Source organism: Hyla sarda, unplaced genomic scaffold, assembly GCF_029499605.1.
Source record: "Hyla sarda isolate aHylSar1 unplaced genomic scaffold, aHylSar1.hap1 scaffold_272, whole genome shotgun sequence".
NCBI lineage: Eukaryota > Metazoa > Chordata > Amphibia > Anura > Hylidae > Hyla > Hyla sarda.
In genome coordinates, this window is record NW_026609418.1 from 90,136 (window position 1) to 103,572 (window position 13,437).

The window sequence follows — 13,437 nt, forward strand, 5'->3', positions numbered from 1 at the left end:
GATATTGGGGAAGGGATGAGATTTTATATTTCTTCATAAGCATTAATCTTATTTTGTCAATTAGGAACATTCAGCACCCACCCGCTATCAAGGCAGCTGCCTATCATGTCATGCCCTACCTGCACAGGTGTGCTGGCTACTCAAATGATCCAATTAAGGAGGCCATTTAGTCAGCAGCAGCAGAAGTCCTGTGCCTGGACGCTCCAACAGCGGCCAGACACAAGCAGAAGCAGCAGAAGCAGCAGAAGCACCACCTTTTGTTTTTTGGCTGCAGCAGCAGCAAGGCCCACAGGGCTGGCTAGCTGGCTAGCCAGCAAGCAGGTAGCAATGAAAGTAGGAATCTTTCTTTTTAACCCTGTAAGGGGGTGGTGCACTGTACCCGAAGATACTGCCATATCGGGTCAATGCATAGGGCGACGGAAGCAAGCTTCGAAATCGGCCCCCGTTCTCAAAAATCCATTTAATATATGGTCCCCAGATAGGGGACGTATCAGATATTAAACTGATAAGAACAGATACTACACTTGATCTTAGCCAAAAGGCCGAGAAGCGATAACCGTGAAAGGGGCGGGCCCAACAAGGTGCCCTTCATGGGCACTATCACTGCTTGCTGTCAGGGAGGCTGCCAGACAATTTTCCATGCACACTCTGGGCTGGGGGGCAGTCAACCACCAGTACACACAGCAGAACCTAAACCCATACCATTATTGCTAAGCAGCAAGACAGGGGCCCATTGCACTCCCACGGGGCCTTTTTAAATGCAATCCATAACCCGGATTTGCCAGGAACCCTTCTTACTCCTCCTACTTGCATGTGACACTGGGCTTAGGATCTGCATAGGAAACACACACACAAGCACACACCTACCTTTGTTGCCTGCAGATGCCTCCTTGGCTGTCCCCAAACGGTATCAAACCAACACCCACGGGAAGCTGTAAGCATAGAGGACATGCCTGCACCCCATTGGACTTACCTGTGTGGGTTAAACCCGGGTTATTTGACAACCTATGGCGGTGATGGTTCTGCTCAGGCAGAGCAGTGCTGATGCTCCTCATAAAGCTGTCGCTGCTGTGAAGGTTCTAGGTGACATCACAAATCCCTATGGTTACATACACAACAAAGCTGGGTTGTTGTTGTTTACACTCTGCAAGGCCTGTGGAAGTGAGTGACATCATAGCACTGTAGTTCTGAGGGTTCTAGATGGATGCAACAATCTCCTGTTGCTTCTATGAAGGCCATAATAGACGACATCACCAAACAGCTCCATAGTCACATACACAGCAAAGGAGAGATGTTGTTTACACCTAGTGATGTCAGTGGTATTGAGTGACATCACAGCACAGTGCTAAGGCTCCTGGGCCTGGACACAGCAGCGGCTGCAATATCTCAACGGAGAATACGTTTATATATATGTGTGTGTGTGCGCATATATATATATATATATATATATATATATATATATATATATTTCTCCGCCGAAATCACTTTTAAACCCATTTCCACCTTTTTTTCCCTTCTCTTCCTCTTACTTTTTTTCACGTTTTTTTACGTTTTTCTCCTTTTCGCCTCTTTTCTGGGCGTATTATTCTTCTTTTTCTTCTTTTTTTTCGTCTAATGCATACCCCATCAGTGCAGCAATGCTTATTCAATACCGCCAGCAGATGGAGACACTGGGGGATAATTTTCTAAGGATTTATACTGATTTTTCCTGTCTGAATTTGTCGCACAGAAAGTTGCAGGCCAAATATGTGTGACATTTCTGCGACTTTAGCTTCTAGAGCATTTTTACAACATTATACATAGGTGCTGAATACATAAAAAGCGACTGTTCAGCGACAGACAAGTCGCATCGGCTGAAAGTAGGCCAGAATGTCAGTCCATGTTGGAGCAGGTTTAGATACAGTCTAAAGTATAGATCTCAAAGTCTGTGCACAGAATTTAGCAAGGGCCTCGCACCTTCTGATGCATCAGGTAGGTGCACAATAGCATAGCCTAACCCTCTGTACTTTGGTCTATATTGATGCGGGACATAGACAGCCAGCTGATGACCAATCCATTAGTGCAATGGATGGCTGGAAGCATTTGTCTTTGCCTTTGCAATACCACAGAAGCAATGCATGGTCAATGTACAGCAATGACACACCTGTGTGAACAGCCAGGAGACCCCCCCCCCCCCTATGTTATGTTACATAGTTACATAGTTAGTACGGTCGAAAAAAGACATATGTCCATCAAGTTCAACCAGGGAATTAAGGGGTAGGGGTGTGGCGCGATATTGGGGAAGGGATGAGATTTTATATTTCTTCATAAGCATTAATCTTATTTTGTCAATTAGGAACATTCAGCACCCACCCGCTATCAAGGCAGCTGCCTATCATGTCATGCCCTACCTGCACAGGTGTGCTGGCTACTCAAATGATCCAATTAAGGAGGCCATTTAGTCAGCAGCAGCAGAAGTCCTGTGCCTGGACGCTCCAACAGCGGCCAGACACAAGCAGAAGCAGAAGCAGCAGAAGCAGCAACAGCAGCACCACCTTTTGTTTTTTGGCTGCAGCAGCAGCAAGGCCCACAGGGCTGGCTAGCTGGCTAGCCAGCAAGCAGGTAGCAATGAAAGTAGGAATCTTTCTTTTTAACCCTGTAAGGGGGTGGTGCACTGTACCCGAAGATACTGCCATTTCGGGTCAATGCATAGGGCGACGGAAGCAAGCTTCGAAATCGGCCCCCGTTCTCAAAAATCCATTTAATATATGGTCCCCAGATAGGGGACGTATCAGATATTAAACTGATAAGAACAGATACTACACTTGATCTTAGCCAAAAGGCCGAGAAGCGATAACCGTGAAAGGGGCGGGCCCAACAAGGTGCCCTTCATGGGCACTATCACTGCTTGCTGTCAGGGAGGCTGCCAGACAATTTTCCATGCACACTCTGGGCTGGGGGGCAGTCAACCACCAGTACACACAGCAGAACCTAAACCCATACCATTATTGCTAAGCAGCAAGACAGGGGCCCATTGCACTCCCACGGGGCCTTTTTAAATGCAATCCATAACCCGGATTTGCCAGGAACCCTTCTTACTCCTCCTACTTGCATGTGACACTGGGCTTAGGATCTGCATAGGAAACACACACACAAGCACACACCTACCTTTGTTGCCTGCAGATGCCTCCTTGGCTGTCCCCAAAACGGTATCAAACCAACACCCACGGGAAGCTGTAAGCATAGAGGACATGCCTGCACCCCATTGGACTTACCTGTGTGGGTTAAACCCGGGTTATTTGACAACCTATGGCGGTGATGGTTCTGCTCAGGCAGAGCAGTGCTGATGCTCCTCATAAAGCTGTCGCTGCTGTGAAGGTTCTAGGTGACATCACAAATCCCTATGGTTACATACACAACAAAGCTGGGTTGTTGTTGTTTACACTCTGCAAGGCCTGTGGAAGTGAGTGACATCATAGCACTGTAGTTCTGAGGGTTCTAGATGGATGCAACAATCTCCTGTTGCTTCTATGAAGGCCATAATAGACGACATCACCAAACAGCTCCATAGTCACATACACAGCAAAGGAGAGATGTTGTTTACACCTAGTGATGTCAGTGGTATTGAGTGACATCACAGCACAGTGCTAAGGCTCCTGGGCCTGGACACAGCAGCGGCTGCAATATCTCAACGGAGAATACGTTTATATATATGTGTGTGTGTGCGCGTATATATATATATATATATATATATATATATATATTTCTCCGCCGAAATCACTTTTAAACCCATTTCCACCTTTTTTTCCCTTCTCTTCCTCTTACTTTTTTTTCACGTTTTTTTACGTTTTTCTCCTTTTCGCCTCTTTTCTGGGCGTATTATTCTTCTTTTTCTTCTTTTTTTTCGTCTAATGCATACCCCATCAGTGCAGCAATGCTTATTCAATACCGCCAGCAGATGGAGACACTGGGGGATAATTTTCTAAGGATTTATACTGATTTTTCCTGTCTGAATTTGTCGCACAGAAAGTTGCAGGCCAAATATGTGTGACATTTCTGCGACTTTAGCTTCTAGAGCATTTTTACAACATTATACATAGGTGCTGAATACATAAAAAGCGACTGTTCAGCGACAGACAAGTCGCATCGGCTGAAAGTAGGCCAGAATGTCAGTCCATGTTGGAGCAGGTTTAGATACAGTCTAAAGTATAGATCTCAAAGTCTGTGCACAGAATTTAGCAAGGGCCTCGCACCTTCTGATGCATCAGGTAGGTGCACAATAGCATAGCCTAACCCTCTGTACTTTGGTCTATATTGATGCGGGACATAGACAGCCAGCTGATGACCAATCCATTAGTGCAATGGATGGCTGGAAGCATTTGTCTTTGCCTTTGCAATACCACAGAAGCAATGCATGGTCAATGTACAGCAATGACACACCTGTGTGAACAGCCAGGAGACCCCCCCCCCCCCCATGTTATGTTACATAGTTACATAGTTAGTACGGTCGAAAAAAGACATATGTCCATCAAGTTCAACCAGGGAATTAAGGGGTAGGGGTGTGGCGCGATATTGGGGAAGGGATGAGATTTTATATTTCTTCATAAGCATTAATCTTATTTTGTCAATTAGGAACATTCAGCACCCACCCGCTATCAAGGCAGCTGCCTATCATGTCATGCCCTACCTGCACAGGTGTGCTGGCTACTCAAATGATCCAATTAAGGAGGCCATTTAGTCAGCAGCAGCAGAAGTCCTGTGCCTGGACGCTCCAACAGCGGCCAGACACAAGCAGAAGCAGAAGCAGCAGAAGCAGCAGCAGCACCACACCTTTTGTTTTTTGGCTGCAGCAGCAGCAAGGCCCACAGGGCTGGCTAGCTGGCTAGCCAGCAAGCAGGTAGCAATGAAAGTAGGAATCTTTCTTTTTAACCCTGTAAGGGGGTGGTGCACTGTACCCGAAGATACTGCCATATCGGGTCAATGCATAGGGCGACGGAAGCAAGCTTCGAAATCGGCCCCCGTTCTCAAAAATCCATTTAATATATGGTCCCCAGATAGGGGACGTATCAGATATTAAACTGATAAGAACAGATACTACACTTGATCTTAGCCAAAAGGCCGAGAAGCGATAACCGTGAAAGGGGCGGGCCCAACAAGGTGCCCTTCATGGGCACTATCACTGCTTGCTGTCAGGGAGGCTGCCAGACAATTTTCCATGCACACTCTGGGCTGGGGGCAGTCAACCACCAGTACACACAGCAGAACCTAAACCCATACCATTATTGCTAAGCAGCAAGACAGGGGCCCATTGCACTCCCACGGGGCCTTTTTAAATGCAATCCATAACCCGGATTTGCCAGGAACCCTTCTTACTCCTCCTACTTGCATGTGACACTGGGCTTAGGATCTGCATAGGAAACACACACACAAGCACACACCTACCTTTGTTGCCTGCAGATGCCTCCTTGGCTGTCCCCAAACGGTATCAAACCAACACCCACGGGAAGCTGTAAGCATAGAGGACATGCCTGCACCCCATTGGACTTACCTGTGTGGGTTAAACCCGGGTTATTTGACAACCTATGGCGGTGATGGTTCTGCTCAGGCAGAGCAGTGCTGATGCTCCTCATAAAGCTGTCGCTGCTGTGAAGGTTCTAGGTGACATCACAAATCCCTATGGTTACATACACAACAAAGCTGGGTTGTTGTTGTTTACACTCTGCAAGGCCTGTGGAAGTGAGTGACATCATAGCACTGTAGTTCTGAGGGTTCTAGATGGATGCAACAATCTCCTGTTGCTTCTATGAAGGCCATAATAGACGACATCACCAAACAGCTCCATAGTCACATACACAGCAAAGGAGAGATGTTGTTTACACCTAGTGATGTCAGTGGTATTGAGTGACATCACAGCACAGTGCTAAGGCTCCTGGGCCTGGACACAGCAGCGGCTGCAATATCTCAACGGAGAATACGTTTATATATATGTGTGTGTGTGCGCGTATATATATATATATATATATATATATATATATATATATATTTCTCCGCCGAAATCACTTTTAAACCCATTTCCACCTTTTTTTCCCTTCTCTTCCTCTTACTTTTTTTTCACGTTTTTTTACGTTTTTCTCCTTTTCGCCTCTTTTCTGGGCGTATTATTCTTCTTTTTCTTCTTTTTTTTCGTCTAATGCATACCCCATCAGTGCAGCAATGCTTATTCAATACCGCCAGCAGATGGAGACACTGGGGGATAATTTTCTAAGGATTTATACTGATTTTTCCTGTCTGAATTTGTCGCACAGAAAGTTGCAGGCCAAATATGTGTGACATTTCTGCGACTTTAGCTTCTAGAGCATTTTTACAACATTATACATAGGTGCTGAATACATAAAAAGCGACTGTTCAGCGACAGACAAGTCGCATCGGCTGAAAGTAGGCCAGAATGTCAGTCCATGTTGGAGCAGGTTTAGATACAGTCTAAAGTATAGATCTCAAAGTCTGTGCACAGAATTTAGCAAGGGCCTCGCACCTTCTGATGCATCAGGTAGGTGCACAATAGCATAGCCTAACCCTCTGTACTTTGGTCTATATTGATGCGGGACATAGACAGCCAGCTGATGACCAATCCATTAGTGCAATGGATGGCTGGAAGCATTTGTCTTTGCCTTTGCAATACCACAGAAGCAATGCAATGGTCAATGTACAGCAATGACACACCTGTGTGAACAGCCAGGAGACCCCCCCCCCCCCCCATGTTATGTTACATAGTTACATAGTTAGTACGGTCGAAAAAAGACATATGTCCATCAAGTTCAAACCAGGGAATTAAGGGGTAGGGGTGTGGCGCGATATTGGGGAAGGGATGAGATTTTATATTTCTTCATAAGCATTAATCTTATTTTGTCAATTAGGAACATTTCAGCACACCCACCCGCTATCAAGGCAGCTGCCTATCATGTCATGCCCTACCTGCACAGGTGTGCTGGCTACTCAAATGATCCAATTAAGGAGGCCATTTAGTCAGCAGCAGCAGAAGTCCTGTGCCTGGACGCTCCAACAGCGGCCAGACACAAGCAGAAGCAGAAGCAGCAGAAGCAGCAGCAGCACCACCTTTTGTTTTTTGGCTGCAGCAGCAGCAAGGCCCACAGGGCTGGCTAGCTGGCTAGCCAGCAAGCAGGTAGCAATGAAAGTAGGAATCTTTCTTTTTAACCCTGTAAGGGGGTGGTGCACTGTACCCGAAGATACTGCCATATCGGGTCAATGCATAGGGCGATGGAAGCAAGCTTCGAAATCGGCCCCCGTTCTCAAAAATCCATTTAATATATGGTCCCCAGATAAGGGACGTATCAGATATTAAACTGATAAGAACAGATACTACACTTGATCTTAGCCAAAAGGCCGAGAAGCGATAACCGTGAAAGGGGCGGGCCCAACAAGGTGCCCTTCATGGGCACTATCACTGCTTGCTGTCAGGGAGGCTGCCAGACAATTTTCCATGCACACTCTGGGCTGGGGGGCAGTCAACCACCAGTACACACAGCAGAACCTAAACCCATACCATTATTGCTAAGCAGCAAGACAGGGGCCCATTGCACTCCCACGGGGCCTTTTTAAATGCAATCCATAACCCGGATTTGCCAGGAACCCTTCTTACTCCTCCTACTTGCATGTGACACTGGGCTTAGGATCTGCATAGGAAACACACACACAAGCACACACCTACCTTTGTTGCCTGCAGATGCCTCCTTGGCTGTCCCCAAACGGTATCAAACCAACACCCACGGGAAGCTGTAAGCATAGAGGACATGCCTGCACCCCATTGGACTTACCTGTGTGGGTTAAACCCGGGTTATTTGACAACCTATGGCGGTGATGGTTCTGCTCAGGCAGAGCAGTGCTGATGCTCCTCATAAAGCTGTCGCTGCTGTGAAGGTTCTAGGTGACATCACAAATCCCTATGGTTACATACACAACAAAGCTGGGTTGTTGTTGTTTACACTCTGCAAGGCCTGTGGAAGTGAGTGACATCATAGCACTGTAGTTCTGAGGGTTCTAGATGGATGCAACAATCTCCTGTTGCTTCTATGAAGGCCATAATAGACGACATCACCAAACAGCTCCATAGTCACATACACAGCAAAGGAGAGATGTTGTTTACACCTAGTGATGTCAGTGGTATTGAGTGACATCACAGCACAGTGCTAAGGCTCCTGGGCCTGGACACAGCAGCGGCTGCAATATCTCAACGGAGAATACGTTTATATATATGTGTGTGTGTGCGCGTATATATATATATATATATATATATATATATATATATATATATATATTTCTCCGCCGAAATCACTTTTAAACCCATTTCCACCTTTTTTTCCCTTCTCTTCCTCTTACTTTTTTTTCACGTTTTTTTTACGTTTTTCTCCTTTTCGCCTCTTTTCTGGTCGTATTATTCTTCTTTTTCTTCTTTTTTTTCGTCTAATGCATACCCCATCAGTGCAGCAATGCTTATTCAATACCGCCAGCAGATGGAGACACTGGGGGATAATTTTCTAAGGATTTATACTGATTTTTCCTGTCTGAATTTGTCGCACAGAAAGTTGCAGGCCAAATATGTGTGACATTTCTGCGACTTTAGCTTCTAGAGCATTTTTACAACATTATACATAGGTGCTGAATACATAAAAAGCGACTGTTCAGCGACAGACAAGTCGCATCGGCTGAAAGTAGGCCAGAATGTCAGTCCATGTTGGAGCAGGTTTAGATACAGTCTAAAGTATAGATCTCAAAGTCTGTGCACAGAATTTAGCAAGGGCCTCGCACCTTCTGATGCATCAGGTAGGTGCACAATAGCATAGCCTAACCCTCTGTACTTTGGTCTATATTGATGCGGGACATAGACAGCCAGCTGATGACCAATCCATTAGTGCAATGGATGGCTGGAAGCATTTGTCTTTGCCTTTGCAATACCACAGAAGCAATGCATGGTCAATGTACAGCAATGACACACCTGTGTGAACAGCCAGGAGACCCCCCCCCCCCCCCCATGTTATGTTACATAGTTACATAGTTAGTACGGTCGAAAAAAGACATATGTCCATCAAGTTCAACCAGGGAATTAAGGGGTAGGGGTGTGGCGCGATATTGGGGAAGGGATGAGATTTTATATTTCTTCATAAGCATTAATCTTATTTTGTCAATTAGGAACATTCAGCACCCACCCGCTATCAAGGCAGCTGCCTATCATGTCATGCCCTACCTGCACAGGTGTGCTGGCTACTCAAATGATCCAATTAAGGAGGCCATTTAGTCAGCAGCAGCAGAAGTCCTGTGCCTGGACGCTCCAACAGCGGCCAGACACAAGCAGAAGCAGAAGCAGCAGAAGCAGCAGCAGCACCACCTTTTGCTTTTTGGCTGCAGCAGCAGCAAGGCCCACAGGGCTGGCTAGCTGGCTAGCCAGCAAGCAGGTAGCAATGAAAGTAGGAATCTTTCTTTTTAACCCTGTAAGGGGGTGGTGCACTGTACCCGAAGATACTGCCATATCGGGTCAATGCATAGGGCGACGGAAGCAAGCTTCGAAATCGGCCCCCGTTCTCAAAAATCCATTTAATATATGGTCCCCAGATAGGGGACGTATCAGATATTAAATTGATAAGAACAGATACTACACTTGATCTTAGCCAAAAGGCCGAGAAGCGATAACCGTGAAAGGGGCGGGCCCAACAAGGTGCCCTTCATGGGCACTATCACTGCTTGCTGTCAGGGAGGCTGCCAGACAATTTTCCATGCACACTCTGGGCTGGGGGGCAGTCAACCACCAGTACACACAGCAGAACCTAAACCCATACCATTATTGCTAAGCAGCAAGACAGGGGCCCATTGCACTCCCACGGGGCCTTTTTAAATGCAATCCATAACCCGGATTTGCCAGGAACCCTTCTTACTCCTCCTACTTGCATGTGACACTGGGCTTAGGATCTGCATAGGAAACACACACACAAGCACACACCTACCTTTGTTGCCTGCAGATGCCTCCTTGGCTGTCCCCAAACGGTATCAAACCAACACCCACGGGAAGCTGTAAGCATAGAGGACATGCCTGCACCCCATTGGACTTACCTGTGTGGGTTAAACCCGGGTTATTTGACAACCTATGGCGGTGATGGTTCTGCTCAGGCAGAGCAGTGCTGATGCTCCTCATAAAGCTGTCGCTGCTGTGAAGGTTCTAGGTGACATCACAAATCCCTATGGTTACATACACAACAAAGCTGGGTTGTTGTTGTTTACACTCTGCAAGGCCTGTGGAAGTGAGTGACATCATAGCACTGTAGTTCTGAGGGTTCTAGATGGATGCAACAATCTCCTGTTGCTTCTATGAAGGCCATAATAGACGACATCACCAAACAGCTCCATAGTCACATACACAGCAAAGGAGAGATGTTGTTTACACCTAGTGATGTCAGTGGTATTGAGTGACATCACAGCACAGTGCTAAGGCTCCTGGGCCTGGACACAGCAGCGGCTGCAATATCTCAACGGAGAATACGTTTATATATATGTGTGTGTGTGCGCGTATATATATATATATATATATATATATATATATATATATATATATTTCTCCGCCGAAATCACTTTTAAACCCATTTCCACCTTTTTTTCCCTTCTCTTCCTCTTACTTTTTTTTCACGTTTTTTTACGTTTTTCTCCTTTTCGCCTCTTTTCTGGGCGTATTATTCTTCTTTTTCTTCTTTTTTTTCGTCTAATGCATACCCCATCAGTGCAGCAATGCTTATTCAATACCGCCAGCAGATGGAGACACTGGGGGATAATTTTCTAAGGATTTATACTGATTTTTCCTGTCTGAATTTGTCGCACAGAAAGTTGCAGGCCAAATATGTGTGACATTTCTGCGACTTTAGCTTCTAGAGCATTTTTACAACATTATACATAGGTGCTGAATACATAAAAAGCGACTGTTCAGCGACAGACAAGTCGCATCGGCTGAAAGTAGGCCAGAATGTCAGTCCATGTTGGAGCAGGTTTAGATACAGTCTAAAGTATAGATCTCAAAGTCTGTGCACAGAATTTAGCAAGGGCCTCGCACCTTCTGATGCATCAGGTAGGTGCACAATAGCATAGCCTAACCCTCTGTACTTTGGTCTATATTGATGCGGGACATAGACAGCCAGCTGATGACCAATCCATTAGTGCAATGGATGGCTGGAAGCATTTGTCTTTGCCTTTGCAATACCACAGAAGCAATGCATGGTCAATGTACAGCAATGACACACCTGTGTGAACAGCCAGGAGACCCCCCCCCCCCCCTATGTTATGTTACATAGTTACATAGTTAGTACGGTCGAAAAAAGACATATGTCCATCAAGTTCAACCAGGGAATTAAGGGGTAGGGGTGTGGCGCGATATTGGGGAAGGGATGAGATTTTATATTTCTTCATAAGCATTAATCTTATTTTGTCAATTAGGAACATTCAGCACCCACCCGCTATCAAGGCAGCTGCCTATCATGTCATGCCCTACCTGCACAGGTGTGCTGGCTACTCAAATGATCCAATTAAGGAGGCCATTTAGTCAGCAGCAGCAGAAGTCCTGTGCCTGGACGCTCCAACAGCGGCCAGACACAAGCAGAAGCAGAAGCAGCAGAAGCAGCAACAGCAGCACCACCTTTTGTTTTTTGGCTGCAGCAGCAGCAAGGCCCACAGGGCTGGCTAGCTGGCTAGCCAGCAAGCAGGTAGCAATGAAAGTAGGAATCTTTCTTTTTAACCCTGTAAGGGGGTGGTGCACTGTACCCGAAGATACTGCCATTTCGGGTCAATGCATAGGGCGACGGAAGCAAGCTTCGAAATCGGCCCCCGTTCTCAAAAATCCATTTAATATATGGTCCCCAGATAGGGGACGTATCAGATATTAAACTGATAAGAACAGATACTACACTTGATCTTAGCCAAAAGGCCGAGAAGCGATAACCGTGAAAGGGGCGGGCCCAACAAGGTGCCCTTCATGGGCACTATCACTGCTTGCTGTCAGGGAGGCTGCCAGACAATTTTCCATGCACACTCTGGGCTGGGGGGCAGTCAACCACCAGTACACACAGCAGAACCTAAACCCATACCATTATTGCTAAGCAGCAAGACAGGGGCCCATTGCACTCCCACGGGGCCTTTTTAAATGCAATCCATAACCCGGATTTGCCAGGAACCCTTCTTACTCCTCCTACTTGCATGTGACACTGGGCTTAGGATCTGCATAGGAAACACACACACAAGCACACACCTACCTTTGTTGCCTGCAGATGCCTCCTTGGCTGTCCCCAAACGGTATCAAACCAACACCCACGGGAAGCTGTAAGCATAGAGGACATGCCTGCACCCCATTGGACTTACCTGTGTGGGTTAAACCCGGGTTATTTGACAACCTATGGCGGTGATGGTTCTGCTCAGGCAGAGCAGTGCTGATGCTCCTCATAAAGCTGTCGCTGCTGTGAAGGTTCTAGGTGACATCACAAATCCCTATGGTTACATTCACAACAAAGCTGGGTTGTTGTTGTTTACACTCTGCAAGGCCTGTGGAAGTGAGTGACATCATAGCACTGTAGTTCTGAGGGTTCTAGATGGATGCAACAATCTCCTGTTGCTTCTATGAAGGCCATAATAGACGACATCACCAAACAGCTCCATAGTCACATACACAGCAAAGGAGAGATGTTGTTTACACCTAGTGATGTCAGTGGTATTGAGTGACATCACAGCACAGTGCTAAGGCTCCTGGGCCTGGACACAGCAGCGGCTGCAATATCTCAACGGAGAATACGTTTATATATATGTGTGTGTGTGCGCGTATATATATATATATATATATATATATATATATATATATTTCTCCGCCGAAATCACTTTTAAACCCATTTCCACCTTTTTTTCCCTTCTCTTCCTCTTACTTTTTTTTCACGTTTTTTTACGTTTTTCTCCTTTTCGCCTCTTTTCTGGGCGTATTATTCTTCTTTTTCTTCTTTTTTTTCGTCTAATGCATACCCCATCAGTGCAGCAATGCTTATTCAATACCGCCAGCAGATGGAGACACTGGGGGATAATTTTCTAAGGATTTATACTGATTTTTCCTGTCTGAATTTGTCGCACAGAAAGTTGCAGGCCAAATATGTGTGACATTTCTGCGACTTTAGCTTCTAGAGCATTTTTACAACATTATACATAGGTGCTGAATACATAAAAAGCGACTGTTCAGCGACAGACAAGTCGCATCGGCTGAAAGTAGGCCAGAATGTCAGTCCATGTTGGAGCAGGTTTAGATACAGTCTAAAGTATAGATCTCAAAGTCTGTGCACAGAATTTAGCAAGGGCCTCGCACCTTCTGATGCATCAGGTAGGTGCACAATAGCATAGCCTAACCCTCTGTACTTTGGTCTATATTGATGCGGG

General features: G+C 46.0%; 6 non-coding genes across 6 annotated transcripts; all 6 read right to left on the bottom strand.

Annotated features, from left to right (window-relative positions):
• Positions 1-363: 363 nt before the first annotated feature.
• Positions 364-554, bottom strand: LOC130325539 (U2 spliceosomal RNA). The gene has a single exon (XR_008870336.1). It is a non-coding gene; the product is annotated as a U2 spliceosomal RNA (small nuclear RNA).
• A 2,089-nt stretch (positions 555-2,643) lies between these two features.
• Positions 2,644-2,834, bottom strand: LOC130325531 (U2 spliceosomal RNA). The gene has a single exon (XR_008870329.1). It is a non-coding gene; the product is annotated as a U2 spliceosomal RNA (small nuclear RNA).
• Positions 2,835-4,918: 2,084 nt separating this feature from the next.
• On the bottom strand, positions 4,919-5,109 carry LOC130325540 (U2 spliceosomal RNA). Its single transcript, XR_008870337.1, has one exon. It is a non-coding gene; the product is annotated as a U2 spliceosomal RNA (small nuclear RNA).
• A 2,092-nt stretch (positions 5,110-7,201) lies between these two features.
• Positions 7,202-7,392, bottom strand: LOC130325464 (U2 spliceosomal RNA). The gene has a single exon (XR_008870283.1). It is a non-coding gene; the product is annotated as a U2 spliceosomal RNA (small nuclear RNA).
• A 2,096-nt stretch (positions 7,393-9,488) lies between these two features.
• LOC130325482 (U2 spliceosomal RNA) lies at positions 9,489-9,679 on the bottom strand. The gene has a single exon (XR_008870299.1). It is a non-coding gene; the product is annotated as a U2 spliceosomal RNA (small nuclear RNA).
• A 2,095-nt stretch (positions 9,680-11,774) lies between these two features.
• Positions 11,775-11,965, bottom strand: LOC130325543 (U2 spliceosomal RNA). Its single transcript, XR_008870340.1, has one exon. It is a non-coding gene; the product is annotated as a U2 spliceosomal RNA (small nuclear RNA).
• Positions 11,966-13,437: the final 1,472 nt, after the last annotated feature.